This window comes from Equus przewalskii, chromosome 4, assembly GCF_037783145.1.
Source record: "Equus przewalskii isolate Varuska chromosome 4, EquPr2, whole genome shotgun sequence".
In the NCBI taxonomy this organism is placed as follows: Eukaryota; Metazoa; Chordata; class Mammalia; order Perissodactyla; family Equidae; genus Equus; species Equus przewalskii.
In genome coordinates, this window is record NC_091834.1 from 6101325 (window position 1) to 6118749 (window position 17425).

The 17425-nt window shown below is 48.5% G+C and overlaps 1 protein-coding gene across 3 annotated transcripts in view; it reads left to right on the forward strand.

Annotated features, from left to right (window-relative positions):
- Positions 1–17425, forward strand: part of CDHR3 (cadherin related family member 3) — a 129516-nt gene that overhangs the window by 24130 nt on the left and 87961 nt on the right. The gene's annotated exons all lie outside the window — the stretch shown is intronic.

Below are 17425 nucleotides of genomic sequence, written 5' to 3' on the forward strand. Positions count from 1 at the left end.
AGTCAGCATCTGCTTATACTGAATGACACAGTATCAGACAAGGAACACGACATGCTTAAACTTCAATCAATGTTAAACAAACTCTTCGGTGCATCCATTTGTAGGCAAAAAGCAGGGCCCCCAAACCCAGTGTGAACCGGATGTCAGATATGTTCCATTTGGATGCACCATATTAGCTCTAATCAATGGGGGCCAAGGGCATTTTGGAGCCTAAGGCCCAGCTCGAAGTCTTCAATGAAAGGGAAATTCAAACATTTAGCTAAGGAGTAGTATGAACACTAGTGAGACAGCGTAATTGTTAAGACCGACCAGGAGCCAGAGCCAACATCTAGGATGTGTGCTCTCAACACTGCCCGTCCCCAATAGGAAGAAACAGTTAGGGTGCCCAATTTACCATTTCCCCAAGAAAGCCAGAGAGTGAGGGAGGGCAAGATGGGCAGGAAAGAGAGGGGATAGTTGGACCTCCGACCAGGACAATAGGCTTGGTCCCCAGCTGCAGTCCCTCTTCTTGGTGAGAGCGATAGAAAGGTTCTTCAGAATTGCCCAGGCTGTGAGTTTCCCAAAGACAAAGATTGAAAAACAGTTGCAGAACATCAGGACTAGCAGACATCTGTGGCCAGGGCCCTGCAGTGTAAAAATCACGGGTGTGGGCACTCCGCGTGCCCAGAGGCCAGGCCTACCTTGTGTTTGTTAGTTATGTGACCGTGAGCACCTTGTTTAAACCTCTGAGACTCGATTTCTTCATTTGTGAGACTGGAATAATGATTTCTCCTATGTGGTACTGAACTGCGAGGATAAACGATAATTCACGCCAAATACCTGGCCCGTAGCAGGGACTCAGTAAATGTTAAGCGATTTTAAAGAATCGTTCAGGCTTTATTCATGTGTTTAATGATTGCCCTGTAAGGAAAGGCCAGAAGCAGTTTCAATACACTTCTGCTTGTACTGCTTTCCTTGGAAATGAAATACTGTGCACAGTGTTACTTTCTTAAGAGTATTATTAAGCATCCGCTCACTAGGATGCTCAAATGATGTCTCATTGGCTCTGACTGGGTCTTGTACTCCTCCCAGCATCATTTGCTCTGGGGGGCGTGTGGGGGGTTGGTCAGTGCTGACCGGCTTGAGCACAGGAGAGCCGTCTCCTGCAGCCAGGGTGGGGCTGGGCTGGTTCCCCCAGCCACATCCCCAGGACATCAAGGACCCGTTAGGAAAAGGGAAGGGGCAACGGATGTCAGCACCAACGTTCCTCCCCTCTACGCTCCCCTCCCCAGGCCTCTTTTCACCATGCTAAACAATTCTGGGACTTTTAACCTCTTGTTGAAAGCCTTGAATTTTAGATCCTTTCTTTGTCCTTATGGATCTTTTCTCAGTCTTCCCCAATCTTTCCTGATTTAGACCAGACGCAGTAGTAAGCAGACAAATCTCCAAGGCTCTGTAAGCTTCAGGTTCCCCATCTATAGACTGATTAGGATCACCGTATCTACCTCTCTCCAAAGATCACCTGAGATGATGTATGTCTGCGTGGCGCACAGCGAGCTTTGTATAAAGGTTACTGACAAACACAGTCCTACTTCCCAATGCTCGAATCCTGTTCTCCTACTTGTGTTTTTCTCTCTTTCATGCTTGTTTCTTACCTGCAGCCTTAGAGTCCTTTTAGTGCTCTACTCCAGCTTCTGTTTCTGTTGGTTTTCTGCTTCTTGTGTCTGTTTCTGACCTCGTCTCTCATTTGCCAGGGTAGCTGTCTGTGCCCAGAGGTACGACAACAAGAGACAGTGATTCCAGAGGGCGGAGAGGAGGAAAGGAGTGGCAAGGAGCAGGTGGAGGGGAGGCTGGATGCCCCCTGCCCCCAGGGGCGCAGCCTCACCCCTGCTTAACCAGGTGTCGACTCCCGTACTTGGAGAAGGAAGAAATAGGAAGTGTCCTATTTGTTCATGTGAATTTACATAAGAAACACAGCCTCAGTCATTAGGCCTCGGGGCTATTTTGTCTATGTACTGCTTCAGAGTTGAGCTCGTGGGTTCATTTAGTTTGGAAATTCGAAGGATGAGGCTCTCTCTCTCGAGGAGCTGAGGAAGCTTGCTCCGGTTGCATCAAAGATGCTTTGTCCTCACCTTCTTCCCTCCTTCGAGACTCCCCTCCTTGCTTTGGCACGGGGTGGGAGTCGGGTGTTGGGGGGGGGCGTGGGGAGAGCTGAGAGCATTCCTACTCAGTTTCCCATGCAAAGAGCTGCTCATGAGTTTGTCCCCTCACACAGACTGGAGGAGACCAGAGTTTCCCAGAATGCTGCTTGCCGTTCTGTCTTAATAATCAGGCAGGGATAATAGCTGACATCGATCGCAGGCCACCCTAAGCACTTCGCATGTACAGCAATAGTAGTAGCTAACAGTTAATGTGGTGCTTACTGTGTGCCGAGCGCAGTTTATTTTGTGTATATATTAATTTACGTTATCCCCTACTCCTCCTCTGAAGTAGTGACTACCGGCATCCTCCAGGTACAGATGAAGAACTGAGCTCAGAAAGCTTCAACAACTTGCTCAGGGTCATTCTGCTAGAGTTAGGGCCCGGATTCAAACTAAGATTGTTGGGCTCTGTGTTCTTAACTAGTATCCTCCCCTACCTCCCTAGGTTATCACACGCATTTTACAGATAAGGAAACTGAGGCACAGTGCGAGGAAGTAGGCCTGGATTCAAATGGGGACAAGAGACTCTGGAGCTGGGGTCTTCTCTGCTACGTCACGTGACCTCCTGCAGGGACGTGTTCCAGTCTCACACTTCACACGGGGAGTGACCTGAGGACCCCTGCGATGGTGTAACTCATCTGGATCAGTGAGGGACGCGGCACAGAGCGCAAGCCCCGTCAGTCCTGGTGTTGCTTCTGGGCCTGGAGCAGAGCCCGGGGCACTGCCCTGAGGGACGGAGCACGGCTCTGGTGCCAGGAGCAGAGCCCACCTGTGCGGTCGCTGCTTCCCGACCTCTCCTTCATTTCACCCAGGGCTGTTCGTCAGGATGTCCTGGGACCCGCAGGGGACTTTGAAGCATCAGACACCACAATCATAGCCCCACCAGTTAAATGAGGGAACGAGCAAGGGGAGACATCATTTAGAATGTGACTTATTTGTTTACTCCATGCCCTGTTCCCTAAGGATTCATGACCGTGTACAGAAATGCCTTCACTCTGGGAGAGGGCATCCGTTAGGCGTGTGTGACAGCGGCTGGAATCCCAGCTCCCTCACTCCCCTTCCCGGGGAACCTGGACGGTCCCATCATCTTACTGCTCCCTGGCTTCCTTACCTCTAAACTGGAAACGATGTCTTCCTGGTGGGCCTGGGCGAACATGGACGACAGTTCCCCTCAGGTTCCTAGTGCAGGGCTGGCCCGCAGCAGGTGCTTGGCGGTTTACTGTTATTACTGCAAGGTGGAGAGCGACGCAGCATGCGCCAAACCAAGGGGAGGAGCCATAAACCGAAGCCGGATGTGAGGCCCGCATGAAAACACCTATGGGCCGGCCCTACGCGCCCTCTCAGGCTGGTGTGAAGCGGAACCTGATTACTGAATCATTCCCGGAGATTCTAAGAGGAAAACAGTGCTCGGGAGAGGCAGGATGCCAGGCTGGGCGGGAAGAAAGAGCTCTGTAGGGTCCTTCTAAGGAGGACGCTGCAGTGTTGCAAACGGTGTCCTAAACCACTTTAGGGTAAACCCAGTGACCGGGGCCACCTGCTGTCCCTAAGAGAGGCTAGTGGCAGCAAGCCACAGCGTAGTCTAATAGAAACGTTCCACCAAAAGCCGGTGTAATGGAGTCCACGCGTAGTCTGCTCGGCTGCTGTGACTCCACCAGGGGTGACAATAGGTCATGCTTCCTGGGCACTGTGAGGAGCCAGCGAGAGGCTGAGCCCTTGCCTGTGCCACCTCATTAAGTCTTACAGCAACCATGTGAGGCTGGGAAGGTGGTCCTCCCCATTTTGCAGATGAGTAAATGGAGGACCGGAAAACAGGGTGAGAAAGCTGCCCGGGGTCATTGAGTTCGTGAGCCCGAGCCAGACGTCCTGCTCAGGCAGGCGGCTTGGCGCCAGTACCACGACCCTCTGTCGCTTTGGAAAACCGATTGGACTCAGCATCCTTGTGACGGTCCTTGCCAGCTGAGCCTTTGAGGAATCCCGGGCTGCAGTGAGTTCGAGAAAATGTCCAGCCCCTGCCGAGTTCCCCAGGGGCAGTGTTTTGCTCGTGGCCTCGGCTCAGAAAGGGGAGGGCAAGCAGGGAGCAGGGCCAAGTCCTGCCTTAGAAGGGCATCTTCGGTCCACTGTCACACGCAGACACATGGGTGACGGAGGACCTGAAGTGCTCCACGCAGCATGGCTGCAGTAATTTGAGTCTGAAAAACTGTCAAGGCAGTTGCACTCCTGTTTTGGCTATTTCACAAAAAAAAATGAGTATATGGCACTCATAGGATACTCAGCGTGCATTCCTTTTATTGTGATTTTTGCCTAATGTATTGGACCCTCTAAATTGTCTGGCAGGAAACACTCTCAAGGACTCCCCACCCTGTGACCCCCATCACAGTAGAAGGTTCCAGAAAGGCCAGATGCAGCATTGTGCTGTTTCTGCATGGGGGACGTTGCGTGGTTGTCATTGTGACACGAGCAGGACTCGAGCGGTGCAGCCTTCTGGGCTCCTGCTCTTCTGCGGACCCCGATGGATGGCAGAGCCCCACCTCCCCTTCTGTGAGAGCCAGGCCCTCCTTGGGGTTTCCCGAGATGGTCTCTGAGGACTTGTGGTGTCCAGCTCTGCCCGCCACCCCTGTCCGGGCCTGTCAGGTCCTGGTGGGGTCTGCTCTTTCGCTGCCTTTGTCACCGCCTGCTGTGCAGGGCCCCAGTTCCCTCTCCTTTGTGTCTGGGGCTGGGGAGGCAGCCCGCTTGTGCTCACAGTTGGGTCTAACGTGGAGGAATTGGAGCACAGCACAGCAGAGGCCATAGCAGAAAGCCACATGTCGTGTCCCTTATCGGGATCGCGCACCATGCTCCCTCAAGCCCTGGCTCCCCGTTATCCTCCTGAGTCTGCTCTTCCCCCCACTTACTACCTCCTCCAATCCCCAGACTCAGTTGCTTCCTTACGGAGGAGCAGAGTGTGGCTCAGTCTTCGTCTTCCCCTGGGCTTCCCAGCCGAGCCCGGAGCTTGCCTTTCTCACCCTCCAAGTTCCATCGTGGCTCACGTGGTGGGGTTCTTCTCTGTGCGATAATTTACATCCTGATACGTGAAAGTGGCCACACCCCTGGTTTTAAATAGACATCCCCTCCCCCCCCACCTCCCCCACATACCCTCACCTCCTCCACACACCCCCCACATCATCTGTATCAGCGTTTACAGAATAGTTGGGAATTAAATTTTTGTGAGGCAAGACAAAATACCACATAATAAAAATGACCGGAAATGAGCTGTCAAGCCATGAAAAGACAATGCCTCTTACTGAGTGAAAGAAGCCAGTCTGAAATGGTTTCGTACTGTGTGGTTCCAGCTACATGACGTTCTGGAAAAGGCAGAACTACAGAGACAGTAAAACGATGTATGGTTGCCAGGAGCTGGGGGAGAGGGGGAAAAACAGGTGGAGCACAGAGGGTTTTTAAGGCAGTGAAACGAATCTATATGATCCCATAATGGTGGGTACGTGTCCTTATACGTTGTTCAAACCCATTGAATGGACAACACCAAGAGTGAGCCGTGACGTAAACTGTGGACTCTGGGTGACTGACGTGTCGATGTGGGTTCACTGATTGTCATAAATGCGCCACCCTGGTGGAGGTGTTGAGAATGGGGGAGGCTGTGTGTGTGAGGAGGGCAGGAAGTATATTGGGAAATCACTATACTCTCTGCCCGATTTTGCTTTGAACTTAAAACTGCTCTAAAAATAAAGTCTGCTTTTACAAATGACCGGAAGCAGGAGATGGCCACGCTGTAGTTGCGTAAGGAATAGCGGTCTTGAAAATAAAGCAGGAGAAGAGGAGACGGCTGTTGGCTGGGGTGGCCCCACCAGGCTTCCTGGAGGAGAGGTGAAGGCTGGATTGAGCGATGAGGGGTGAACGGGGTTGGATGAATGGAGAGTGAGTAAGCGGGCGCCAGAGGGAGGAGGAGCAGCCTGAGCAGAGGCATGGAGGTGGCATGACGCGTGAGCCAAAGGACTGAGCGGTCAGCAGGAGTCCAGGCTGGTGGGACGAGCAGGGATCCTGCCCAGATGAGAAGGAGAAGCAGAAAGCCAGCTGTGGAGACCCTGCCAGTTGGTTCCTGGTAACATTTTGAAGGGATCGTGTTGATTTCTGGTCCCTGTGTACGAGACACTCAAGAACGTAAACTGCTAGAACGCAGCTCTCTAATTACGTCTATTTCTTACAACGTGTGTTTGTTGATTACCGGGAGCTGTGAGACTTGAAGGTGTCTTGTGCACCAGCTGAACTCAGTGACTCTAGCATCTCGGGTCCAGACAGACAGGGAGGCTGCCCAGCGCTGGACCGCGCTGCTCCAAAGGTGCTTCGTCCGCAGTGTGGGCAGCCTTGACTGAGAGAAGGCAGCAAAACGCCTAGTGTTCGAACCCCACGCCAGTGTCACATACACCAGTGTGTCTCAAACTTCAGCCTGTGTCTGAGCACCTGGAGGAATGGTTACAACTCAGAGTTTTATAACTCCCTGCCCCCCGAGATTTGGATTCAGTACATCTGAGGCAGAGGTGGAGAATTTGCATTTCTAGCAAGTTCCTTGGTGATGCTGCCGCTGCTGGTGGGAGATCACACTTGGAGAAGCACCGGTCTACTCCAGAGCCCCATGGTTAACTTATAAAGCTTTTCCTCTCCAGTTCTTGTGTCTGGAAAGGTGTGCCCTAGGGAACTTCAGATTTGGGAAGAAGAGTGAATGGAAGTCAAAAGATGGAAACAACCCAAATGTCCATCGACAGATGAATGTCAAATAAAATGTGGTATATCCATCCAATGGAATATTGTTCACCCATAAAAAGAAATGACGTACTTCAACGTAGATGAACCTTGAAAACATTATGCTAACTGAAAGAAGCCATCACATGAGGCCACGTATTGCTTAATCTCATTTGTATGAAGTGTTCAGAGTAAGCAAATTCATAGAGACAGAAGGCAAACTGGTGGTTGCCGGGAGTTAGGCGTGGGAGGGAATGGGGAGTGACTTCTTCTTGGGTTTCTATTTGGATGATGAAAAGTTCTGGAACTAGACAGTGATGATGGACACAATGCACAACATTGTGAATGGACTTAGTACCGCTGTATTTACGCTTTAAAAGGGTCAATTCTGTGTTACGTGTATTTTACCGCAATAAAAAATAAAAAGAGTGAATGGAGTGCTGTTCTAATTCAACTTGTGGGGCTGGGGGAAGGGTTTACAGGAGGAGGGCAGGACGTGCAGAGGGCCTAACCCAGTGGGTCCCGGCCCCCCTTGCCTGAAGAGTCACCTGGGAGTTTTTTACCCCATACCCTGGTCCAGCTGCACCTAAGACCAATTAAATCGAAATCTCTGGAGGTGAGGGCTAGGCCCCCAAAATTTTAAAATTCACCCCTTGATGATTCTAACGCACAACCAGGATTGAGAACTGGCCTAAAATCTCCAGGGCCAAACTGGCTGAGGACCTCTGTGCAAACTGACTTGAACTTCATCACAGACAATGTGCCTTCATCTTCTCCCAAATCGGCTTGGAAGGGGAGTGTTGAGGAGAACGAGGAGGCTTTGCAATCAGTTTGAAAATTGGCTCCACTACCATCTAGCTGTGTGACCATGGGCAAACCACATAACCTCTCTGAGCCTTTTTTTTTTTTTTTTTTTTAAAGATTCTATTTTTTTCCTTTTTCTCCCCAAAGCCCCCCGGTACATAGTTGTGTATTCTTCGTTGTGGGTTCTTCTAGTTGTGGCATGTGGGACGCTGCCTCAGCGTGGTCCGATGAGCAGTGCCATGTCCGCGCCCAGGATTCGAACCAACGAAACACTGGGCCGCCTGCAGCGGAGTGTGCGAACTTAACCACTCGGCCACGGGGCCAGCCCCGCTGAGCCTTTGTTTTTGCCTATGGAAAGTAGGAGTCTGTTTTCCCCTACGGAAAGAACGCTTCATAGGGGCTTTGTGAGGCTTAAATGAAACACGCCAGTTACCCTGTTACAACAGTGTCAGACAGTTTAGTCATCATGCATCTCTTTGCATCCCCTTCCAGACTGGAAGGGAGACCCAGGGACTTGTCTGTGTGAAACCCCAGCACTGCAGAGTCTTGTACTGTAAGCTCAATTTTCTCCCTCTCCCCGAGAGGAGGGACATATTTAGATTGGAAATTAATTTTAATAGCCCCTCAAATCCATAATCTGGAAGCGCAGGAGGTTGTGAGCCTGGTAGAAATCCTTTTTGCACTTCCTTTTATAACGATATAAATATACTCTAAGATAAAAACATAAAATTCATGCACAAATTCCTGATGATACATAAAATCATTTGGATTTTTTTGTATTTCTGTTCAGTCCTTATTTGTAGGTAACGCAGGTAATATATTTTTATTCAACTATAATTAGGGCTTAGATACAATTTTATATTCTGCTTGCTTTCACTCAGTACTTTATCTTCTGCATTTGTCGTGTTTCTGTAATTCTTTGTTATTGACCTTTTAATGGCTTCATCGTATTTCATTGAGTAGCCCTACTGTAGTTTACTGTAATATTCCTCTGTTGTTAATCCTTTTGATTGCTTCCAAATTTACAATATTAGAAATTGTACTCAATGAAAATATTTCTGCATATAACTTTTAACTTCCTTTGGCTTATTTACTTAAAATAAAATTCCCGTAAATTTACTGGATCAAGGGGTCTGAATATTTTAAGGCTCTTGAACACACCCTCAGATCTCTTTGGTTAAGGATTGTGTCAATTCACACTGCCACCACATGGTGTGGGTGTGTCATTTTCAACAAGTTGCCAGCACTGAATTTCATCATTTGAAAAAGGTTTATAAATTGTGTAGCTATAATCTAATTTAATATAAACTAATGAATTACAGTGTCGAGCTTTTTCCCGTGCATAACATTCCTTTTCTGTTCCTCTCCTGGTAGCATCCTCGCTATCTTGTAAACTGCTGGAGGGCAGTTTACAAACCTTGCACGTTGTAGAAAATCAATGATTACTTTTTGAAGCAGTGAATAATTCAGACAATCCCTCTTCCCAATAATTCTTCGGTGTTCTAACAGCAGAGGTTTTTTTTTAAACTAAATTACACTTTATTTCAGTTATGTTGGCAGCCTCAGAGAGTTCTCTTTGCTGGGAAAACGTATGAAGATTTCCACGTGGGGGGAAGCAGACCACCCCCACATCTCCAAAGGAAGGCAGCAAAATCATTGCTCTTTCCTCCAGCCTCTCTCTGTGCTCCCGTCCCATTTCCTGTTGGCTCCAGAAGAGCCAGCTCGAGACGAGCCCAGGAAAAGCTATTTGTAGAGTGCATGGGAGAAACGTGAACACAAATAGGCCTTCGTAAGCTACGGAGCTCGGTTTTCACTCTTTCAAGCAGGAGGTCTGTGCATCCCCAGATGGTAGTGTTTGTGATTTGGTCCCCATTGACTGGGACCATTCTTGGTGATGAAAAGCTGCCATGAGTTCAGTAAGCCTCTTAAATAACTGTGTATGTACTTTATTAATTACAGTAGCATCTACATCAATTTCAAAAATAGTAGTAAAAATATCCAGGGGACAAATCCATCCAGCGACACGCGATATTTGGCGCACATTTGCATTCGCGAGTTCTTTGCGTCGTCCTCCGTACAAAGTTGGGAAATGCTGCTCCGAGAAGAAGCCAGTATCTCAATATTATAACTAGGAGGTGCTTACCCAGTTAAGATGACTAGGGAAGTGCTTGTCATTGCAGTTAACACTTGACTAGTGTTTAATGCTCTAACCTGCTCCCCACTAGGTCTCGGTACTCCGCCTTAATTTTTGGAGATGGCTCATTTTAAAAGTCCATTTCCTGCTTGTCCACCTTCTTCAAATCAGTGATGGCAACAAGCAATTAGCGGCATTTCTTAAATGTCTTGCTACCCAAAATGACATCTCATTCTAGTTAAAAGGTGACAAAGGCTGCCCCCTCCTCTGTTCCCTTCATTGACCACAACCTCTTGATGTCTCCCTCTGTCTCCAGCTTTGTCTAAGAACTAGCTCACCTCTCAGAACAGAGGATGCCATATGTATCTACTGGGGAGGGCTTGTTTGTGACTACGAGTTTCAAAGGGAATTTATACTGCCGGTTGGCAGAGAGTTGACACGTACCTACATTTCCCACGGATCCACGTCATCTACTGGACGAGGAGTCCTTGTATCCTGGCCGTGCCTTGGGTGTCACAGGGACGCGGTAACCCACCTTTTATGCTCTTTCCCTTTCCCCATTTCCTACGAAGACACTCTGGCCCTTGTTTACTGTAGCTTCACTCTTCAAAATTCAACTCAGCGTATATCACGTCATGGATTCTTAAACTCAAGGAAACAGACAGAGCACAACCCATGGGTTTCCAAGCCTGACTTTTCATCAGAATCTCGTGGCACACTTTTCTCCAGTGCCTATTCTTGTCCCCGCACCTGTTCTGATTCACTAGGACTGTGTGTGGACATGAAACCTGCATTTTGTTTGTTTGGGTTTTCTTAATTTGCTAGGTCATCAGTTTATTATAAAAGGCTCTAGGAACATCCAGATGGAAGCGATGCATCAGGCGAGGCCTGTGGGAAGGGGTATGGAGCTTCCGTGCCCTCTCCAGGCGCCACCCTCCCAGCACCTGCCCGTGTCCACCAACCCAGGGGCCCCAACACCTGCATTTTTAAAGCTCTCCTTGTGCTTCTCGTGATCAGCAGGTTTCAGATCCACCAACCTAACCAGGCTCCCAGGCCAAGACTCCCTGGAATGTCATCTCCGGCAGGTGGTGACGCAGCCTGCACTGGAATCCTCCAGGCCATGGGGCACTTGCTACTTTCACAAGGTGCCTGAGCTGAAAGAGCTCTTCCTGATGGTGAATTGAAAGGTGTTTCCACCACACAGGCTTGTATCTAGTGGTCTCAATTATGCCTTTTAGAGCAGCACAGAAAAAAGTGATTCCTGCCTTTTCCCCAAACACTGGAAGACAGCTAGTGTTCCCTTCTCGGGATCTCTCTTTCCATTTCTGGGCTCTTGGTCCTGGTTGTCCACCTCTGAATGCAGTTGCAGTGAGTTTAGGTATGTCTTTCAGATGATCTCTCATGAGAACTTTATGGAGTAGCTCTCTTCCCATGTTTGAGATGACCGAGGGCCAGTCAAGTTAAGTGGCGTGCCCTGGTTCCTACTAATAAGTAGCTGAATTGAAATTTGAACAATCTGACTCCAAATTCTGCACTTTTTTTTTTTAGAGGAAGATTAGCCCTGAGCTAACATCTGCTGCCAATCCTCCTCTTTTTGCTGAGGAAGACTGGCCCTGAACTAACACCCATGCCCATCTTCCTCAACTTTATACGTGGGATGCCTACCACAGCATGGCTTAATGAGCAGTGCCATGTCCACACCCGGGATCCAAACCTGTGAACCCCAGGCTGCCGAATCAGAATGTGCGAACTTAACCACTGCACCACTGGGCTGGCCCCTGCACTTGTAATTAACGTATTATACCCCCGACTTTTCCTTTCTTTGGCTTTAAATGAAGACAAATAGATGTTAAATGAGTATTAAATTGAAGTGTATAAAATTGCCCCCCCCCCCCCATTCTGCTCTCTAGAGGCAGCCACAGTCGAATTCACCAAGCCCCTCTTGAGCGTGCCACGGACGGCTGGATGTTGTGTTCACAGCAGAGGGAACACTGCCTCCTTTGCTCTGGATGCCATGTGCAATGACTGCGCCCTCCCCCCAGTCGTAGGCTTGGAGCGCTGAGTAGGTCTCTTTGTTCATTTTGACCTTGTAGGCAAGAAAACTCTTAGTTTTTCTTTGTTTTAACAAACTGCTGTCGATTCAGGTTTCGTTCATTGTGCATCCTTGCAGATGGCTTTCTTGATCTTAAAAGAAGGACTTCCTATCTATCCCCACTATTTTTCTTGTTGGTTGTGACCTCATTCCAACTGTGATATGGACCCGTTGGCCTCCCAATTGCGTGACCCGTTAAACTATCTAGCACAATGTCATTCTCATATTTTAATAGCTATAACGTCTCTTTTTGTCCAAATCATTGATAAAAGTCTTGTTGAAGACAGGACCAAGGACAGAGTCTCTGAGTACCTGAAGGTGAACCAACCAACCAGTCAATGAATGAATACTCCTGGGCGGCAATTATTCAACCAAAGGGGAGCACACCTCATTGTAGTACCATCCAGTCTTGTCTATAAGGACGTGAGAAATTTGGTCAAACACCTTTCTGTCCACAGCATTTTCCTGGTTAATTAAATCAGTAAGCCTATCCAAAAGGGGAAGTGTTTACTTTTCTTCTTAGCAAACCCAGTGTGAGTTCCTACTTCTCATCACCTTTCCCCCTTAAGGTTCACAAAACGTCTCTTTTATAGTCTATTCTAGATTTTGCTGTGGACCTATAGCAACTTGCTTTTTTGGTCAGGCTCTGAGTGACTCTGAAAGGGGCAGGGTTCAGGCTGGGATGTGTTGCAGTGGCACCTGGAGGGGCTGGCAGGGCCAAGGCCAACAGGGTGGTGCGTGAAGGCAGCTCAGTGGTGAGGTGGGTGGGTCGGTTAAGTGTGTAGGTGTGGAGTCTGGTTAATTAGAGTGGAGAGTTGACTAGTGGGCAGAGAGGGGAACTGAAGAATCTACCCTAAGAGTGCATCGGGCGCAGGGAGAGAGCAAGAATGGAATAAAGACAGATCTTCCTTCAAGGAGCAAACCAGCGGGCCAGGGAAGGCTGGAGACAGTGTTTGACTGAAAGCAAGAAACCAAGAAAGCCCAAGGCTGGGGGAGGTGAAGCTAATGGAAGTTCAGAGTGAGGATTGGTCTCGGGAAGTGAGCTGCCTCACTGGGGCTTGTAACGAGACAACGTCACTTCCCATCTCAGCAAATGACACTAACCACCCAACTGTCCAAACCAGCAACCTGGGGGTGCTCACAGAGTCCTCCAGCTGCCTCTGCCTCCCCGTAGCCAGTTGAATCACCGAGCCCTATCATTTCTACCTCTAATAGCTCTAAAACTGCCTCTGTCTCTCCACTGCTCTGTCATCCCCCTGGCCACTGTCAGCTCATTCTTTTCTTTCTTTCTTTTTTTTTTTTTTTCGAGGAAGGTTAGCCCTGAGCTAACATCTGTGCCCATCTTCCTCTACTTTATATGTGGGACACCTGCCACAGCATGGCTTGCCAAGCAGTATGTAGACCCGCACCCGGGATACGAACTGGTGAACCCTGGGCTGCCAAAGTGGAACGTGTGCACTTAACCACTGTGCCACCAGGCCAGCCCCTGTCATCTCATTCTTGAATCGCCTCACAGCCACCTCACTGGTCCCCTTGCCTCCAGATTTGACTTCCCATTCAGTCTCAACACCGGTAGATTCAGTCCTTATTTTGGAACACAAACTTCATCTGATCTTTCCCCTGCTTAAAAATCCTTCAGTGGTTTTGCTATGACCTTCAGGATAAAGTCAAGCAGTTTGGCATGAAATAGCTGCCCCTCCCTGGGCCTGCCTCCCCTCCCACTCCCTCCCACCTCATCTCGCACGCCTCGGGCTGCACGCGTCCATGTTCTGGGTGGTCACATTGTAGGCGCTCTCTTTTATGCTATTGAACATATTGCTCCTGCTGCCAGAAGTCTCTGTCCCCACCTTACCCCCATCCACCTGAGTAATTGCTGCTCCACTCAGCATGTCTTCCCCGCCTGCCACCTGCTGCCCCTTCCCCTTGTGAAGAGCATGGCCTTCTCTGAGTACCCTTATTTTATTTCTTTCATAGGATATTACTCTGTGTTGTAATAAGTGATTTATTTGCTGGTTTCCTCTCCAGGTTGTGAGCTTCTTGAGGGCCAGAAAATATCTTGGGATCCCTAGTACTTAGCAGCCAGCCCTTGTAGTCTAGTGGTTAAGGTTCGTTTCTGGGTTCATTTCCCGGTCAGGGAACCACACCACTTGTCTGTCGGTTGTCACACTGTGGCAGCTGCATGTTGCTGTGATGCTGAAAGCTCTGCCACTGTTATTTCAAATACCAGCAGGGTCACCATGATGGACAGTTTTCAGCAGAGCTGCCAGGCTAGACAGACTAGGAAGAAGGACCTGGCCACCCACTTCTGAAAGAAATTGGCCACGAACACCCTACGAATAGCAGCAAAGCATTGTTTGATACAGCACCGGAAGGTGAAAAGACCATGCAGGGTTCTGCTCTGCAGCACACGGGTCAATAGGTGTCGGAATCCACTTGACGGCACTGACAACAAAAAGTGCTTGGCACATACAGGTGAAGAAGAAAGTTTGTTGAATCCAGTTGTTCATACATTCCGTATTGATGAGGGAACAGCCCTTTTTAAAGACCAGCCCTTTAGATGGTCTCTATCTTAGGCCTCATTTTCGCCTGACTAAGGCTCAGTCTATTGGGTCATGATACTTACTGGTGACAGAAGGGCATCGGTATTTAAAGGTCATGTATACAAGAAGGACAATACTGGGTCACATCTCCTAGTTCACAGGGAACGGAAGCTTTTTAGTATCTTTGAGCAGGATAGAAGGCATCTGGCTGCTATGGCTGTGACATGGCCTCAAGCTAGGTGGCCAAGAGGAGGGGATGATGAAGACGGGGGTGGATTTGGGAGCTGGGGAGTACCGATGGCTCCAGTCTGCCAGAATGGATGACCTAGGCAATGGGAAATAGGACTAGAGAAGTGTTGTTCATCTTCTTAGAGTTTGGGGTATATGGAAGAATTGGGTGAATTGGGAGATTTTGGTGAATATCTATACTAGGTTCCTGACGTGGAGAGTTTCTCCAGGAAGACAGTTTCTTCAACCTAGTCTTGTACGCAGACCTGACCTGGTGTAAGATTATGTACAAACTGGCCTGCCAACAGGACATTTGTACTGGTAGTTATTCCTATCATAGTGGCTTTAAGAGATTTTCGGGCTGGCGGGAACTGGGGTAAATGTAGCACAACAAATGGGCGTCATAGGGAAAACGTAACTGTAAGAACCAGTGACAGCTTGGTGATGGTGGTAGGAAAGCACAGAAGAAAAGTCACCTGTAACGTCCTCTTTGCAAACATTGGGGTATAAACTGAGGCCGTAGTGCTGAAGCAACCCCATCGGGAGATGCATAAAAAAGAAATGCATTTCATATGCACATCTGGGCAGTTGTAGCCGCCCCCCCCCCCCCCCCGCCCCGCCGCGTAGCCAGTTGTAGTGAAAGGCTCCACCTAAGGGAGTTCAGGGTGATACCAGTTCCACCCATGACCCAGTTACTACGTTGGGTTACTGGGCATATGGCAGGGACTGAATGGAGAGTTGACCCAGGAACCCTCCTTGAATATGTCCATTTTTTGTAGGCATCTCCTTCTAGAACTGCTGAAAGTTCCAATTTACAGAATGTAATGGCGGGTGCAAACTGAGAGGTAAGGCATGGATGCTGGATGTGAGTGTTGGGGGTCAGAGAGAAAGTGTGCCCTGTGATTGGCTCAGGGGCCAAGCAGTGGCCATGGGCTGTGCCTTTGCGGCTGCTCTCTGTTGAGAGATACAAAGTCAGCGAGGCTGAGTTGTGGCACATTTCTTTTTGGCGAGAATGTGGGCATTCTTACTCATCGACCCTCCTGCCTTGAACAGGGCCGGGTGGTCAGTCCTGTGAGCCGGAACAGAAAACCTTTGGCTCTGGGTGCTCAGGATGCTGTGTGCGTTGGTGTTGAGTCAATGGGTTTGATGCTTAGTTGGAGCCTCTCAGACTCTGGAAATGCTTGAGTTCGCAGTGGTCCATGCACAGTAGGATGGAGTGCCTGATCCCTCTCCTTCTAGATGGGATCCACAGGATCAAAACATGCCTTTGATGGCCAAGTTCTCGTTTTTCTCAGAGGGTTTAGATCTGCCCTGTCCAATATGGTAGCCAGTAGCCACACGCAACTGTTTATATTAAATTCAAATTGATTAATCAGAAAAAGCTTCAATTGCTTAGTCACACTCATGACATTTCAAGTGCTCAGTAGCCATGTGTAGCTAGTGGCTACTGCATTGAAAAGTGCTGATTACAGAACATTTTCGTCATGGAAGAAAGTTCTGCTGGATGGTACTGGTATAGCTCTCTATGGAGAAGAAGAATTTGTGGAAAGTCCTGCCGAGTCACCATGCTGGTGGCTTTTAGACCAGGTGAGGATAGGATGCTGAAGGGGTCCTCTCCCTCCCAGGAAAGGCTGCTGTGGGTCAGAACAGAGGTAAGTCATTTCTTCAGGTCTTCAGAGATCCGGTGGATGACTCTTGAAAGTTGTAAATTTTTGGTAGCTATTTTTTGTGGGAGGTCCTCAAAATAGAAATAATGATGATCTTGGAAATGACAAAAGATGACGTTCATCCATCTGGATGTCATGCTTAAAGTTGATATGGCCCAGAAATTTGACTTCCACTGGTTAAAAAATACGTGCTTTTGCAGTTTTGTATTTAACCCGTAAATCCAGAGGGATGTCAAGGCCTTCGGGACAAGGGTGAGAAATTAAATATACTTGAAACATTTCCCTAAAAGATCATGTACCACTGTCCCCTACATAGTGTCGGCTTCAGCGCATACTCTTTGACAAGTAATTTGTTCTGCGATGACGCTAAGTCTAACGAATGAAAGATGGTCTTTTGAAATATATGATACCAATCTTAGAAACTCTCATTCACAAACTCCGGGATTATGAGAGGTACTTAAAGTATAAATGGCATTAAGGTTACCCTTTACCTTTGTGGTAGGCAGAATAATGGCCCCCAAAGACGTCCGTGTCATAATCCCCAGAGTCTATGGATATGTTACTTTATGTGGGAAAAGGGTCTTTGAAGATATGACTAAGTTAAGGATTTTGAGGTGGGGAGATTATCCTGAATTATCTGGGTGGGCCCAATGTAGTCAAAAGAGTCCTTAAAAGTGGAGAAACTTTCCCAGTTGTGGTCACAGAGAGAAATATGACCAAACAAGCAGGGTCAGAGAGCTGTGGCACAGCTGGCTTTGAAGATGGAGGCAGGGGCCGGGAGCCAAGGGATGCAGACTGCCTCGAGATGCTGGAAAAGGCAAGGAGAGAGATTCTCCTGCAGAGCCTGGAAAAAATACAGCCCTGTCCACACCTTGATTTTAAACTTCTGACCTACTGAACTCTAAGGTAGTAATTTTTTGCTGTGGAACCTGCTACGTTTGTGGTAATTGTTAACAGCAATAGGACTAATTCACTTTTTATAGAGTGGAGGATTATTAAAGAAATTATTTTGGAAATATAGCTGTTAAGAGGATGGAATATCCATG